This window comes from Procambarus clarkii, chromosome 35 (genome assembly GCF_040958095.1).
Source record: "Procambarus clarkii isolate CNS0578487 chromosome 35, FALCON_Pclarkii_2.0, whole genome shotgun sequence".
NCBI lineage: Eukaryota > Metazoa > Arthropoda > Malacostraca > Decapoda > Cambaridae > Procambarus > Procambarus clarkii.
Window position 1 is genome coordinate 516,723 of NC_091184.1, and position 17,305 is coordinate 534,027.

Sequence of the window (17,305 nt, forward strand, 5' to 3'; positions counted from 1 at the left end):
ATTTTTTCCGTGATCAGGGAACAAAAATGAACACTTCTATAAGACAAAAGAATTTTTTGGATTTTTTTTTTTGTTGCGCCTGTGGGTGTGAATTCCATTTGGGCCCCTAGCGATTTGAGGGTTAAAGTAGCAGACATTGCCCCTCAACACAAGAGAGGGAGCAAAGCATTGGGAAAGAATTATAGACCAGTTGCACTAACGTCCCACATAATAAAAGTATTTGAGGGTGTGATTAGGAGTCAGGTCACCAGTTTTATGGAGACCAATGACCTTCACAACCCAGGCCAACAAGGATTTCCAGCAGGAAAATTGTGCCTCTCACAGCTACTTGATCACTACGACAAAGTCACTGAGGCTTCAGAAGAAAAACAGAATGTGGATGTGGTATACATGGACTTTGCCGAGCATTCAATATATGTGACCATGGAGTAATTGCACACAATATGAGGTCAATGGAAATAACCGGTAAAGTAGGACACTGGATACTCAGCTTTCGGTTGAACAAGACACAAAGAGCAACAGTCAACCATAAAAATTCGAGTCCAAGCACAGTTAAAAGCTCTGTACCTTAAGGTACAATCCATGCCCCACTGCTTTTCCTTATTCTCATATCAGATATAGACAAAAATACAAGTCACAGCTTCGTATCATCCTTTGCAGATGACACAAAAGTCAGTAGGAAAATTACCTCTGCTGAAGACATTGAAAAACTTCAAGCAGATATTAATAAAGTTTTCGACTGGGCAACAGAAAATACTAGTACATTATATGTAAGTACTGTATCTACATTTGTGTTCACCATAGGGAACCACCCGCCAAACACACACAACGAAACTACGACGTTGGTACAACGTTCGAACACGTTTTAACACCACCTAACCAGTGATAACAACCAATATAGCAAGTTGTAACAACGTTCTAATACATCATAAACATGTTAAGCCAAGATGTAACAACTTTATTACAAACTGTAACAAGCGGAAAATAGAGACAGTTTCGGTTTGTGTTTCCAGGGCACTAAGTTGGTATGGTGAGTGCAGACGGTAACAGGTGGCCACACAGATTCAACAGATGACACTATAGCCCTCCCTCCTTCAACATTACTCCTCCCCCCAATACAACGCACAGCACAAATTATTATTTATTTATTTATTTATATCACAACAATCCTGCTATTATTAGAATCCCGGTCATTTTTATCACAGTCAGAGGTCTTCTGTAGTACTATCATCGCTAAATAATACTAGTTACATATATTTTTTACATTTTTAGGCGATGCTGTAATCACAAGCTGAATAGCAGTGCTGTGAGCTCATGCTGCATGCGCCAGCCTTGGTGGTTCATTCAGTACTGAGGTTCTCACACCCGGGAATGTTGCCCAAGATTTTTTAAATGGCATCTGTTTACAAGAGCCCTGAGGAAGCTGATGTGAACCACGTGTAGCCGTGGGACTTTTAAATCTTGCATGATACTCCTAAACATCATATGATACTATGCCCAATTTGTTGACAGTTACTCAAAGCATCATATGATGCTTTGTGCAGTTTAAGGGATAAAAAGTTAACACAACAGCCTGCTACAGCTTGATTTGGGTGACATTTTTCAGCAAAACTTTGCAATTCTTCCCATGCTGCACTCATTTTCTTAATAAATGAGGAAGGGACATCCTCTACTCTATATCAACAACCCTCATACCATTTTCATGTTTATGAATGATCTCTTGTTTTTCCTCTATGGTCATCCTCACATGTGCTTTCTTAGGTTGAACCTCACCACCGACTTTCTTGAGACCCATTACGTGATATATAATAATTACTTTTATGTTCAAAAAACAAAAAGCACAAAAATAATTAAATTCTTTACAAGCACGATCGTCACTAAGCAGGCAGCTCTGGTAAACTGAGGGCAGGTCGGCCGTGCCTCCAGGAATCACGGGATTGGTCGACCCATATGCGTATCAACAAAGTCGCTTGTCGAGGCAAAGGACGTAAGTCAAGTTGCATTTTCCGACGAAATTTACGTCGTAACTCAAAAAATTCGTAAGCAGGGGCAGTTGTAAGTCCAGGTGCCACTGTACTTGGTGCACACAACACTTCTAGGAAATCCACTTTCAACTTCCTTTATAAGCTGAACTTTTTATTCAAAAGTCATCACAACCTGTTTTCTCTTGGCTCTACCACTTGTTGAAGCCATGAACAACAGATTCCCTGCATTTCCTGATATATTACCAGGATGCAAAAAAAAAGCATTGAATGCAATGAAGAAATACTAAAGAAATTGTTCACGACTTTTATTAGACCAAAGCGGGAATATGCAGCGGTTGTATGGTACCCATATCTTAAGAAGCACATCAACAAACTGGAAAAGGTGCAACAACATGCCACTAAGTGGCTCCCAGAACTGAAGGACAAGAGCTACGAGGAGAGATTAGAGGCATTAAATATGCAAAAACTAGAAGATAGAAGAAAAAGAGGCGATATGATCACTACGTTCATTATAGTAACAGGAATAGATAAAATTGATAGGGAAGAATTCCTGAGACTCGGAACTTCAAGAACAAGAGGTCATTGATTTAAACTAACGAAACAAAGCTGCCGGAGAAAAATACGAAAATTCACTCTTGTAAACAGAGTGGTAGACGGTTGGAACAAGTTAAGTGAGGTGGTGGTGGAGGCCAAAACCGTCAGTAATTTCAAAGCATTATATGACAAAGAGTGCTGGGGAGACGGGACACCACGAGCGTAGCTCTCATCCTGTAACTACACTTAGGTAATTACACCAGTTTTTGGGTGAGACCCGGAGGCTCCCGGAGCTATCCAGATTGATATGGATATACTGTATTAGACTTTGGCACCAGTCAAGTGAATGGAGTTCTTAGGCCTACCGGGGACCATGAGCCAGAATCTGGCCCCTTCAGAGAGGCACAAGGAGCAATGACCTATAGAAATGCACATGTGGTTTGGAGCATTCTATTTCTGCCATCGACCGGGTCAGGCACCCAAAAAGGTAAATGCCCCAAAACAAACCCTATTCTGGTTAAAAACTGCTACTGAAATTCAAACGAGTGAACAGAAATCCCCAAATGAAAACAAGCAAACGAGCATGACGTCACCACGTGCCGCTCCGCTGTCTGCCCAGCTCCCTTCTCACTGGGAAGGGGGTAGGGGGAGCCCCAGACTCCTTGTGCCGGCTATCTACACCCCAGTTCTGAGGCTGGATGTCAAAACATGCAAAAAAAAACGCCTACTGGAGGGATGGAGGGTTGCAGGCAATGAGTCACAATAACGTGGCTGAAGAATGTTGACCAGACCACACACTAGAACATAAGAACATAAGAACAAAGGTAACTGCAGCAGGTCTATTGGCCCATACGAGGCAGCTCCTATCTATAACCCCCCAATCCTACTCATATACTTGTCCATCCCGCACTTGAAACAATCGAGGGACCCCACCTCCACCACGTTACGCGGTAATTGGATCCACAAATCAACAACCCTGTTACCGAACCAGTATTTACCCAAGTCTTTCCTAAATCTAAACTTATCCAATTTATACCCAATTATAGAAGGTGAAGGGACGACGATGTTTCGGTCCGTCCTGGACCATTCTCAAGTCGATTGTGATGAGGAATTGATGATTGATAAAGATTAAGCCTTATTAGGCTTAATCTTTATTATTATAAGATTATTAAACTGAGATGCCCCACAAGAAAATCGAGCCAGTCCCTGAACCCCGGATAAATTGGAATGTGCCAATATGCGACCCGGAGGTCCAGGGGCACCATGCAAGCGCCTGGCTCCAAAAGCAGCTGGACCTGGGACAGACTAGTCATCCGACAGGAGGGGCAAGAAACCCAGGGGTTCAGACGTGACAAGTCCAGAATAACCCACAGGTCCACACACGGGACTGGGAACAGACGGGAAACCCATCCGATGGATGTCATCGTTTCGACCATGCCCAAGTGCAGCCGCTCCAAGATGACTCGACAGAACGCAGAAAAGGAGGCCTGCCCCACTAGCCCTGAACTCCCTGAAGGAGAAGGGGCCACCCCCCCCCCCCCAATTGCCACGTCAATGGGGCGAACAGCGAAAGGGCCGACATCCCTTGCGAGAACCCGACTTACACACAGAGCGATCACCACACCGATCAGATGAAGACAGGTCCGAAGGTGGTGCCAGCTCAAAAACTGGCACCACCAGCCGAACATGATGAGAGGAACCCCGAGCCTTGGCATAACCTCTCTGGGAAGAACCCCCCACCCACCTCGGGCCTCCTGGAGAACCAACAAGTCCAACATCGGACAGCAACTAGAAGAGGCTGCCTGCAGGTACTGTAGAAACTCACTAATTCGGGATCTGCCAATTCGGAAAACGCCCTAATCCAGCAAAAATCGTGGCCAGATAAAGTTATCTCCCTGTCCGGCCAAACTGTTTATAGAAGCCAGACTGGCGGATATTTGGGCGGATCAGCGTATAATGATAGAGAGTTTGATACCTAAAAATCTCTCCAAAACCAAGGGTCTACTTGCCACCGAATATAAAATGTGAACCTTTACCACTGAGAGATAAGCCCGGCCTAACACTCTTTGTACACCACCACCAGGAAGAGAGGGAGTCATGAAGGGAGGGAGGGAGTCATCCTCACTGCTGTTCTTCCTCCCACACTCACTTCCTCACCCCCCCCCCCACATCCCATACACTCTCTTTGCTCCACTGGTCACATAGCCTGCCTGCCTGCCTTCCTCTCTCTCTGCCTGCCTGCCTACCTCCCAGTCTCTCCCTCCCTCCCTGCCTACCTACCTACCTCCCTTCCTGCCTACCTCCCTCCCTCCCTCTCTCCCTCCCTCCCTCCCTCCCTGCCTGCCTGCCTGCCTGCCTCCCTCCCTCCCTCCCTCCCTCTCTCCCTCCCTGCCTCCCTGCCTGCCTGCCTGCCTGTCTCCCTGCCTGCCTGTCTCCCTGCCTCCCTCCCTGCCTGCTTCCTCCCTCCATGCCTGCCTGCCTGCCTGCTTCCCTCCCTCCCTCCCTGCCTGCTTCCTCCCTCCATGCCTGGCTACCTTCCTCCCTGCCTGGCTGCCTTCCTCACTGCCTGCCTCCCTCCCTCCCCCTGCCTGCCTCCCTCCCTTCCACACTGCCTGCCTGCCTTTCCCTCCCCCCCCTGCCTGCATGCCTTTCCCTCCCTCCCCCTTGCCTGCCTGCCTGCCTGCCTGCCTGCCTACCTCCAAGTCTCTCCCTCCCTCCCACCCTGCCTGCCTTAACCGCCCCACATCCTGTACTGTCACAAAGTACGTTAATCCAGAAAACGTGCTAATCCGGCTGGGGATGCTTCCCATATAGTCCGGATTAGCGAGTTTATGCAGCACTGCCCAACCGCAGACTCTGCAGACAGCAAAGGACAAAAAGGTGAAGAAAACCTAAGAGCCAAGGCCCAAGCAGATTCAAAGGAGGAAGCGAGAACCACCTGCTGACACATGAGACGCGAAGCGAAAAACAGACCCACCACATTCCTCAGGATCGTCGCAAACAGCATCAAAAAATGCGTCACCGAGATCCAGGCACAAGACCCAGGAACAGCCCCAAGCACTTCCACATCCTCAAGCCAATCCGAGGATAGCTTCAGGAGGAAAAAGAACTGCAAGACCATAGACAACAGGCCACGAGCGTGCAAGTCCTCAGCAACCAGTGCAGCTGAAAGGGAGGGAACCTGCACGTGGAGCTGCACTACACCAATATTCCGAGGAAGGGCAGGGGTGAAAATGCATGCATTGAGGTGCCCCCCCCCCCCCCCCCCCCGAGGTAAACCTGGACTACCATTAGCGCCTCGTGCCATTCTAGCGTGCGGGAATGACAGAAAGTATGGCAAACCTCCAACAAAAACAAGGGGCAGTTTGCTAGCCAGGACGACTCCAGAACCTCATAACAAACCCGGTAAAGAGATGAAGACCCAAACCTGAATGAAGACGGATTCATGATGGAGGCAGAATCCGGGTCCTGGAGGAGGTAAGCTGCAATGGCCTCCTGCACCTCATGAGGCAAGATGTGGGAAGCCGATAACCTCTGGAAGTATGGGACCAATGGACCCGAAGGGACACCAAAGCCGAAGAGGGATTGACACAAAACCAACTCGTACGCAGAGGAGGGGTTTAAAAAAAAAACCACTTCTAGTAACAACAAGCCCCGCTCCAAGGGTAAAAAAAAAAAGCGGGGTCCAATAGGGCCCCAAAGCCCCCAAGTCAACCCCTCCCCAGCCCCGGGAACCTCCACATCAGGACCCGGGGCTGAGTCGTCCTCCAAAGTCCCAGCCTGAAAAGAAAAACCGGAGCAGCTGGAAAGGCAGGAAGGAATAGGAACCACTGGTCAGACCCAGATGCCACAGCAGGAAGAACCAACTCAAATGCCTCCATCGCCAGCCCGGAACGGGGCATCCTCCGAGACTGCCCAAGTCAAAAAACCAGCTAAACCCTGCTCCGACCCTGAAGTCCTTAGACACTTCGGAGCCGGAAGCAGGGCGGAGGGGGGGGGGACCAGAATGAACCACAGCAGGGAAAGGACGAGGAGGTGCGGACTGAACCAGAGTCAAGGTGACTACCACCCCCAAGTACAGGGGTACCTCGGTTTAAGAGTTTAATCCGTTCCTGGAGACAGCTCGTAACCCGAAAACTCGTAAACCGAAGCTAATTTCCCCAAAAGAAATAATGGGAAATGAATTAATATGTTTCTGACTACCCAAAAAACTAACTTCAAACCAAATTTTATACCTAATTCATCGAAATCTACACTACAAAACTATGTTCAAGTTATTACTTACCCTTGCTGATGACTGCTGTTGGCATATGGAAGATGGTGAGGAGGGGGAGAAGGAGAGATGTTACTGTTTGGAAGGGAAGTCCCCTTCTATTATAACATTAGGCAGTGAGGACTTCTCTGGCGTGCACTCTCTGGCACATTTTGCCTGCATACCACCTGGACCTGCTTGTGGCTCACTGCTTGCTTGTCTTACTAAGAATCTGTCTAAAGACACTTGTTTTTCCCTACATTTTAACACTTGTCTGTAGTAAGACATCACATTGTCATTTAAAAGATCAATACAACGGCCTGCTACAGCTTTATCTGAGCGAGTTTTTTCAACAAAACTTTGCAGTTCTTCCCATACTTCACACATTTTCTTAATGAGGAAGGAACATCCTCTACTCCCAACTATTTTCTTAGGTTGAACCTTACCACTGGCTTTCTTGGGACCCATTGCAAGATACAGTATATAATAACAACATTTATGTTCAAATGGCCAAATATCCAACAAAACACTGTAAATCCTGGTGAAGAATTAGGCAGGATAGTCACTGGGCGCGAGGCACTGGTAAACTGAGCGGCGATTGCCGTGCCACCACGTGCTAGTCGGCCCGTACATGTATCAACACCCTCGTATCCTAAGGCAACCCTCGTATCCCGATACAAATTTTCCGAGCAAATCCTGCTCGTAACTAAAAAAACTCGTAACCAGGGGGCGCTTGTAAGCTGAGGAACCACTGTACGGGTCTCTATAACCAAAATGGGGCAGCTATCAAAAGAGCGCATTGCAGCAACCTAAACTGTGCATGCAATGCCTGAGCTGCCTGCACCCAAATAGAATCATCAGTGGACTGGGTGAACTGAGTCACAAACAAGTTACAAAACTTTCAGAAATCTGGGTCGAAGGTGTCACCAACCCAACAGGCAGCACGACGGAGGAAAACACAGTGAGAGTCACCCAGAGGCAAGGAGACAGAGCAACCCCTCAAACTCGCACAAAGTGAGAGGGGACCTAAGGGTCACATCTATTAGACCCAAGTGCCCCACGGGAATTCTCATGGCCCTTAAACTGGTATACCATCACTAATGAAAGCCCAGGCAGGGTACTGCGACCCGGCACCCAAGTCTACCAAGAAAACCACTAAATGCTGCACCCTCGGGACATGTCCACTCACGGGGAACTAGTGGAGGTACCACTAAGACTCAATGGTAATAACCGAACACAAGGGGCAACCCCCGCCAGGCTGGGAAACAAAAGAAAAACCCCGCAAGAGGACAACGTACCCAGGCGGAACAGAGCCGGCAGCTATGAGAGGTGATAATTAGCTGTGCAGTTCCAGTGCAAACTATCCCTTCCAAAAGGCAACCAAGGATGCAGAAAAAAAACCCCAGCACACTAAGGGTGGCTGATCACCGAGCAGCAAAGGACCAAGCAGAGGTAGATCCCAAGGTGACTTGTGGAAGGTGGCCCTAAGTCCCAAGGGCAGTACTTACTCCTGGCTCACACACCACCAAAAAACAGCACCACACCATAAGGCACAGAGCTAGAGGACAAATCTGGAGCCAGAGTCGCACGACCGCTGCCTATCACATCAGCTTACAAACTGGGGTCTGGGGCTCCCCTTTCCCCCTTCTTGGGAAGGGTGGAGCTGCATAGACAGCGGCATGGCACATGGTGACGTCATGCTCGTTTACTCGTTTTCATTTAGGGAGTTCTGTCCACTCATTTGAATTTCAGTAACAGTTTTAACCAGAATAAGGGTTTGTTTTGGGGCGCTTACCTTTTGGGTGCCTGATCCGGTCGATGACAGACATAGAATGCTCCAAACCAAATGTGCATTTCTATAGCCCATTGCTCCTCATGCCTCTCTGAGGGGTCCAGGTTCTGGCTTGTGGTCTCTGGTAGGCCTAAGTACTCCATTCTGAGTACTTTTTGACATACTTTTCGAGTAGCATTTTGACTGATGCCAAAGTCAAATATATATCCATATCAGCCTGGATAGCTCCAAGAAGCCAAAGGGTCTTCCCCCCAAATATATGCCCAGATATAAAATGGTAAGAGGGGAAAAGTTTTTGCACACCGCAGTTAGCCACAAAAGCAATACAGAGTCGTCGAGCAGGTGCAGAGGTTGCGCTGCTACAACGCAGTGGTCGGATGTGAAACTACATAAGCCTCTCATGAGTTGAGGCGCCGCTTGGGGCCGGACAGCAAACGAATAGATGGAATAAACGAAAGATTGAGGTCCGGCAGTTAGGTTGGGGGAGTGTAACATCCCAGAGCTGGGTAAATATTCTGACAAACATCCCAGAGCTTGGTTAATATTCTGACAAATATCCTAGAGCTTGGTTAATATTCTGACAAACATCCCAGAGCTGGGTTAATATTCTGACAAACATCCCAGAGCTGGGTTAATATTCTGATGAACATCCCAGAGCTGGGTTAATATTCTGAATAACATCCCACAGCTAGATTAACATTCTGAGAAACATCTGAGATATGGGTTAATTTGCTGACAAACATCGCAGAGGACAGAACTTCAGTACAGTATTGAGCAAACAAACTTTTGAACATGAACAGAGATGCCAAACACAATCCCAGGAATTAGGAACCTCCCTGATGAACATGTACAGAGAAGGATGACAAAGACAATCCATGGAATTAGGAACGTCCCTGATGAAGAGATTAAAACTTTCTTTACATTCTTTACAAAGGTTAAGAACAAGTAGGAGAGAAGACTCGGGTATACAAAGTTTAAAAATAAAGAGTATAAGGGCATGAACTTGTAAGCCGTACCCTAGAGTACGAACTCACAAAACCAATCCTTTACTTCCTTACTTATAGTGTAGATATGTTACTTTAAAACAGGGATGTAGAACCAATGTGCATTTATAAACACTTCAAACCTTCAAACACAAGAGTAACAACGTGGGACCGGTACCATATTTTTTGAATTGGCAGAACTCGACAATCAAAGTACAGTACATGCATTACATTTATTAAAACACAGGAAATGGGACAATACACTACCAAGGAATAACATCTCGCTCACCATTAATGACAGTATTCCAGTCACAGAGATATAATGGAGGTAAATAACCCCACACAGTGAGGTGGACTCCTCACCAGCACACACCACACACCCGCAGCGTGTGAAGTCTCGCTCCTCCCTCTCTGTCCTCGTAGAGTGCTGGGACGGTACTCTCACGAAAACTTGTGGGAAAACTTAACACACACAATCATACACATTTACTAATGCTCAATTTAACATACTCTCACATTACTGGAGTGACAAGACACAGGAATACAAATGTTAAGAATAAAGAGAGACAAGACTCAGGAACACATATGTTACAAGTAAGGGGAGACAAGACTCAGGTACACAAAGGTTACGAGTAAGGGGAGACAAGACTCAGGTACACAAAGGTTACGAGTAAGGGGAGACAGAAGACTCGGGTACACAAAGGTTATGAGTAAGGAGAGACAAGACTCAGGTATATTAATACACTCACCAACACACGTTAGCAACAACTGTTAAGAGCCACCAGTCCCTCATAATATCCACCCCACCCAGTATGAGAGTTATAGTATTCCATACTTATACCCTGTTTGGACTGGCTTATAACCCATTAATATGCAATACAGTATGTGTAGTTAAGTAGGCTGTACAGTGGAACCTCGAATGACGAATTTAATCCATTCTGGCACCGTGGTCGTCATGTGATACTGACGTCATTCAAAACGAAGTTCCCCATTGAAAATAATGTAAATAGAAATATTCCGTTCTACTACCGAAAATCATCAGTATGATATTCGATGTTATAAATAATGGAGTAGCCTACCTCACATACACTGAACAAACCCTTTATGACATTTTTCTTTCTTCAAATTTGTTCAATTTTGTTTTCTTTTTTTCTATTTTGTATAGCAATAGGTTTGTTCGGTGTTTGCCAGGTAGGCTGCTCCATGTTTCTTAAAAAAAAAAAATGAAAAAATGAAGAATTTTGAAAAACAGAACAATTGTCAAAAAAGATTCATTCGGTGTTCAGTAGGTAGACTGCTCCATGTTTCTTAAATAAAAAAAAAATAAAAATAAAATAATAAAACAGTTGAAACACTTTGAAAAACGAACAAATGCCATAAAGGTTCATTCAGTGTTTGTCGGGTAGGTTGCTCCATTATGACAATCTTTCTGTGTTTCAAATGTGTTCCATTTGTTTTGTATTTTTCATTTATTTTTCAATAATGGAGCAGCCTACCCGCCAAACGCTGAACGAACTTATATGGCATTTGTCCATTTTTCAAAGTGTTCTAACTTTTTTTATTTAAGAAACATGGAGCAGCCTACCTGACAAACAACAAAAAACCTTTTTGACATTTGTTCTTTTTTTTTTAATTAATTTTGTTTTTTCTACAAAAAAGTCAATGCTTTACAACATCCCAGCATCAATAGCATCATTAACCATTGAGCCGCTAAGGGTCATAATGGCTTCGACACCCACAGGCGCAACAAAAAAATAAATCCAAAAAATTATTTCGTCTTATAGAAGTGTTCATTTGTGTTCCATGGTCACGGAAAAAATAACAAAAAAATCATAGGTGGCATATTTTGGCCCACAATCGGGTGGGGAAATCTGGCAAAAAAGAAGCATTGACAGAGCAGTCGCCAGACGAGGTCTGCTCTGCCCGAGCTATCAGGCGGGGTGTTGCCACAAAGATATTATTATCTAATTATTTCAATGTCTCTGATTGATTTTTTCTTTGTTGTTTTGCAGTAATATTATTCAATAGTGTGTATTGTGATATATTTATATAATAAAATGTGTGAACCATCGCTATACTCAAAATTATGGTGTGCATATTAGTGATTCAATTATTATGTTCATAAAACAATAAACAAATAGTTTTGCTGTTATTATACAATATACACAGGTTATATAAAGGTATCTGCATGTTTTACTCACCATAACGAACCACTAAGTTGGTATTGTGAGTCAAAATGCAACGAGGAGTGACCGCCACACACCAGCCAGCCACTTACTGCCACACTCTCCCTCAACAACACCTTACTTGCCCACATTGTCCTCCCACGCTACTGTTTTTGCATTTATTCACTATACACAGACTTTATATATAAGTATTTACATGTTTTGTTCACCATAACTGTACATAAGCATGTATGGTGAGTAAAGACAATAAGACGTAGCTACTCGCACAGTCAGCTGGTGGCGGCCACCTTCACTGGTTTGAGGCCAGATGCACTAATATTTCTCCTCCAACAATACTGTTTGTGGTGTTATTACACTATATACACACATTATATATAAGTATCTACATCTTTTATTCACCATACCTGTACAATTAAGCTGGTATGGTGCCCAAAGACCATAGTGGCCACCAGTAAACCACAAGACATGTCTTGCAGACAACGCACCTCCCTCACCAAAATGGTGGCCCCGACATACTTCTATTGCTGTTATTACACTCTATACACACATTACATATAAGTATCTACATTTGTGTTCACCATAGTGAACCACTAAGCTGGTGTGGTAAGTCCAGTCAATAAAAGGTGGCCACACACAGTCAGAAGACGACGCCACAACCCTCCCTCCCTCAACATTACTCCTCCCACCATGGAGCACAGTGCTAAATGTCACCACAATCCTGCTATTATCAGAATCCTGGTCAGTTTGATCACAGTCAGGGGGGGTCTTCTGTAATACTATCATCACTAAATAATAGCATGAACATATATATTATGGCATTTTTAGGCGATGCTGTGGTCACAAGCTGAACAGTGGTTCTGTGAGCTCATGCTGCATGCATCAGCCTTGGTGGCTCGCTCAGTACTGAAGCTCTCACACCCAGGAATGTTGGCCAGGATTTTTTTTCTAGGTGGTGTCTGTCAACTATCGGTCATGGCTGCACTATAGCTGCCCCCTATCCTGTGCGGGGTGTTTAAATTAAGGCACTAAACACTAAAACAGCTATTAATGTATAATGTTAAACAAAGAAAAATAATTTATTTGCATCGTCGGAGGCGTCTGAGAATCTGCGAGAAGCAGCGCGACCCCACCATGTGGTGTTGACATTATTCAAACGAGCGCTCGCCTAACAAGACGAATTGTCGGCGATCGGGGTGTTTGTTAACCAAATTGCTCGCCATTTGAGGCGGTCGTCACTCGAGGTTCTACTGTAATGGATTTATAAGTGTTTCAGGTTCTCCAAACAACAGGGATCAACAAAAACTCCATGATTTGCTCATCATCAGCTCTACTGAACTGCCTGAAGAACAAGAATGTGAGAACTACTCTGGTGTAGCTCATCAACTGATTAGATCAGAGATAAACTTTAATGATACTTTTAAATCTATCAGAATAGATAAAAACAGTCACTAAAGCACCAGACAGGTAAGCTCACTAAACTAGCTTATCCCAATGATAAGTAAGATCTCATTCAATCAGCTATAAATATAAAACTAACCTTTATATTAATGAATGCCTTACCAAGCAGCGTTGATTCTCCTCTACAGACTGCATCATGTTCACAAACAAAACCTAAATCTTATCAAGCAGTGCTACACCAGGAATGGAACAATCATTGGTAAGAAAGAACAGGCAAAAGACGTGAAATAAAAAGTGTCCAACAATTATTGTCTTTCTTTGTTGATTGTAACATAACTGGAAGCCAGCAAACTTCCAATGTCATTGCTGAAACTAACACATGAGTGACCAAGCCTTACGTAGCCTAACCTTATTTAAATTTAGTTTTTTTATATTTTTATATCAATTAATATATGCTTCTTTTTTATATAATTGGCTTCAAATACATGTAATTTACCCTCTTATAACTATTACTACAATGACTTCAATTTTATAAAATGTAATAATTTTTTGAATGCTTAATTCGTCTAGTTATCAGATTCTTAGCTTACAATATTTGCAACTTACCCATTTATCTGTTGATACTAACACTTCAATTTCCCAAAATGTTATAAACCTTGAACTCTTAATTTGTCAAATTATCTGAATCTTTAATTCATTACTTTTTGAATTAAAAATTAATAATTTAATTTCTTACTTATATATCTGCCCATTAATATTAGCTACTAGTCTTATTTGTTGTCTAATATTCCAGTATTGTTAATGGATTCTTAAGCTTTAAGTACATCAGTGTTTCCAGCCCATATGTGTTTCTTTCTATTGCATACCCTTATCCAACTTGTCTTATTACCATATGATATTACTGTATTACAATTAAGAGATTATTGAATTTTTAATTTGATTAAATATGTATCCTTTTTAATTAATTATTTTGAATCTGAATCCATTTATTTATTCATAATCTTAATCTAATTGTCTAATTCTAACTTTGTTCTCTCTCTCATTTTTTTTTTTTTTTGCCTGTTTATATTACATATCCTTGCCCTTCTTGTATTATTACCTGTTACGGACCCGAGTCCAGTGTCCGAGCCCGGAGCAGTGACGACCACGCCATCTGTGGGTCAGCTCCCGAAACCCCCTCCAAATGGACGGCGCCATCTAGTGAGGACGAGATATACTGGCCACAAGGGCTAGTTTCCCGTCCTGATCAGCTCATAACACAGCCGCTGCAGACCTCTGGTGAGGTGGAGCTTAGACAGCAACGTCATCTATGGAGTGGATAGGTGGGCGTTTGTGTCTAAGCATGTAAGTGAGGTGCCCTAAAGTGTCTCTATTACTGATGACGTGTCTGATTACAGAGTTGACCTGGGACTGCTGTAATGGAAGTTGGATGAGTCTACCCAAGGCAGCCGAGTAACCTCCACGTATTTGCCACTGAAACTGTGAGTCACCCCCCCGGATGAACACTGTTGTGTTAGCCTGCCTGTGAGGTGGCAGATCCAGGGATTTTCGTACCTGGGGCTGAGTAGTGGAGAAGACTAACCCCTGGGGTGTTGTGGTGAGGAGAGTGATCTGTGGGATCACACGAGGCTCCTGCCTAGGGCTCGCTACCCTAGTATCGGTCGTGGAGTGGCCTAACCTGCGGAGCTGATTGGAACCTGCCAGCTACAGGCTGGATTTGTGGTTGACGGCCTCCACGATGGTGCCCCCAGTGGAGCTGTGATTTGGCTGGCCTGTGGCCAGGGTAGACTCGAGAGAATCGATGGATTCATCGTGAGGCTACAAGAGGACCGAGGGCTAAGCATCGTTGAACACCGTGGAACACTCCGCGTCTTCAGAGGAAGACCACATTGTATATTCTAGTGTTTATACCTCCCCCGTGTGATCATTTATATATTATTTATGGTGATGGTGATAATTATATTATTAAGTTTTTGTCTTTGTCTCCCTTCCCCTTTAATTTACTTGCGTTACGGAGCACACCCCTTGAAAGCTACTACTAGCTTGGGGTCGGATACCCAAACTCTACTAACATCAGAGAAAGAACCCAGTTGCGACCCGAGAGGGCCGTAACATAATTGGCATCCCCAGCGGGATCCGACCCCTTGTCAAGTATGTTTGACAGGGGTGGTGAAGTGGCGCATTCCCTGTAAATAATTCCCCCTGTGTGTGACTATTAGGACGTTATACGTCCTGTGCGGTGCTCGGTGTGATTCAGTGCAATATTGTAGAGCGAAGTGCTCGCTGTGATTAAGTGCAATACTGTGTAGTGCGGTGCTCGGTGTGATTCGGTGCAATATTGTAGAGCGAAGTGCTCGCTGTGATTAAGTGCAATATTGTGTAGTGCGGTGCTCGGTGTGATTAAGTGCAATATTGTAGAGCGAGGTGCTCCCTGTGATTAAGTGCAATATTGTGTAGTGCGGTGCCTGGTGATTACGTGCAATATTGACAAGTGAGGCGCTAGGTGCGATAAAGTGCAATATTGACGTAGAACAGTGCTCGGTGCGTTAAGTGCTAACGAAAGCGGTGTGTTAAGTGTTAGTGTTCCATCTCGGTGACGATGGCGGAAAAAGCGACCATAGATGATCTAGACGATGTTCAGGCCTTTCTGAACAGGGAGGACTGTCTTGCCAGATTAAAATATCTGGGGAAACAAGAACTCGTCTTGGTTAGTGCCTACCTGGAGATTAAGATACGGGCCAGTGATTCCCGTGTGGAGATCTTGTCCAAGGTTCACCGGCATTTGAAGGCCGAGGAGAAAGAGGAAAGCGAGGCACAAGGTACAAAAGAAAGTGAAGAAGTAGCTTCCACTGAAAAGGAAGATAAAGGCAGTGACATTGACAGTGATGCAGGTGAGCTAAATATAAGTTTACTTACAGTCAAAATGCGTGCCTTTGAGATAAATCGCAAGATAGAATGGAAGAAGTTAGAATTAGAACGAGAATTAAAAGATAAAGGCATGGAGATGAAAAATAAAGAAATGGAGATGAAAGATAAAGAATTGGCGATGAGGCGTTTAGAATTAGAAGAAAAAGAAAGAGAGAGATAACATGAGCTAGAAGTATTGCGGTTAGGTGGTCGGAGGCAAACAATGGTAACAAGTGGTTTCGATCCGGTAAGGAACATAAAAATGGTCCCGAAGTTCAACGAGAAGGAAGTTTCGAAGTTCTTCGCGGCCTTCGAGAAAGTCGCAGCCTCTTTGGAGTGGCCGAAGGAGAATTGGGCCATCATGATACAGTCCGTCTTGACTGGGAAGGCCCAAGTCGCCTACTCCACGTTGTCCCTTGATGACTCTGGCGATTACGACAAGGTGAAGAAGGTCGTGCTCATGGCGTACCAATTGGTACCTGAGGCTTACAGGCAGAAGTTTAGAAACCTGAAAAAGACCTCAGAGCACACTTTCACCGAATTCGCCACAATCAAGGAGCGACTTTTCCAGGAATGGTGTGCCTCTCGGAAGGTGGAGACCAAAGAAGACCTCGAGCAGCTCATACTGTTAGAGGACTTCAAAGACTGTCTGTCCGGAGATCTAAAGACGTACTTAGAAGAGCAGCAAGTGGAGACCTTGAGTGCAGCAGCCACCATGGCTGAAGAGTACATCCTGACGCATAGGCCTTCTGCTAAGTACGTCCCGAGGAACTACCCCGCCGGTTTTACAAGCCTCGTCAGGAAGAAGAGAGACGAAGCGCTCCCACGAAGCGCTGAGAAGACGCCCCCAAGTAGCCCTCGAAGGACTAGTCCTAACAGTCCGAAACACCGGAGTCCGAGGAGGAATATGGTGTGTTGGATTTGTGGGCAGAAAGGGCATGTAGCTGCTATGTGTCGAGGCAGAAGAGGTAGCGGCCCACGTAGGGAGGTGATGCTGATGAGCTGCGTAACACTACCAGCAGGAAGCCAGTCTACAACTACGCAGGAAGAACCAAGATTGTTTTCCCCTCACACTTCAAGCGGGTATGTAACGAGTGATCATACTGGTAGATCAGTTGTAGTGCTCAGAGATAGTGGAGCAGCCCAGTCCCTGATCATGAAAAACTCGTTACCCGAGGGAGTGAGTGTGGATGGGAGACAAAAGGTTGTCCTGGTTGGGTTTCCTAGGACGCAGTACATCGCCCCCTTAGTGCCGATACATCTCGACT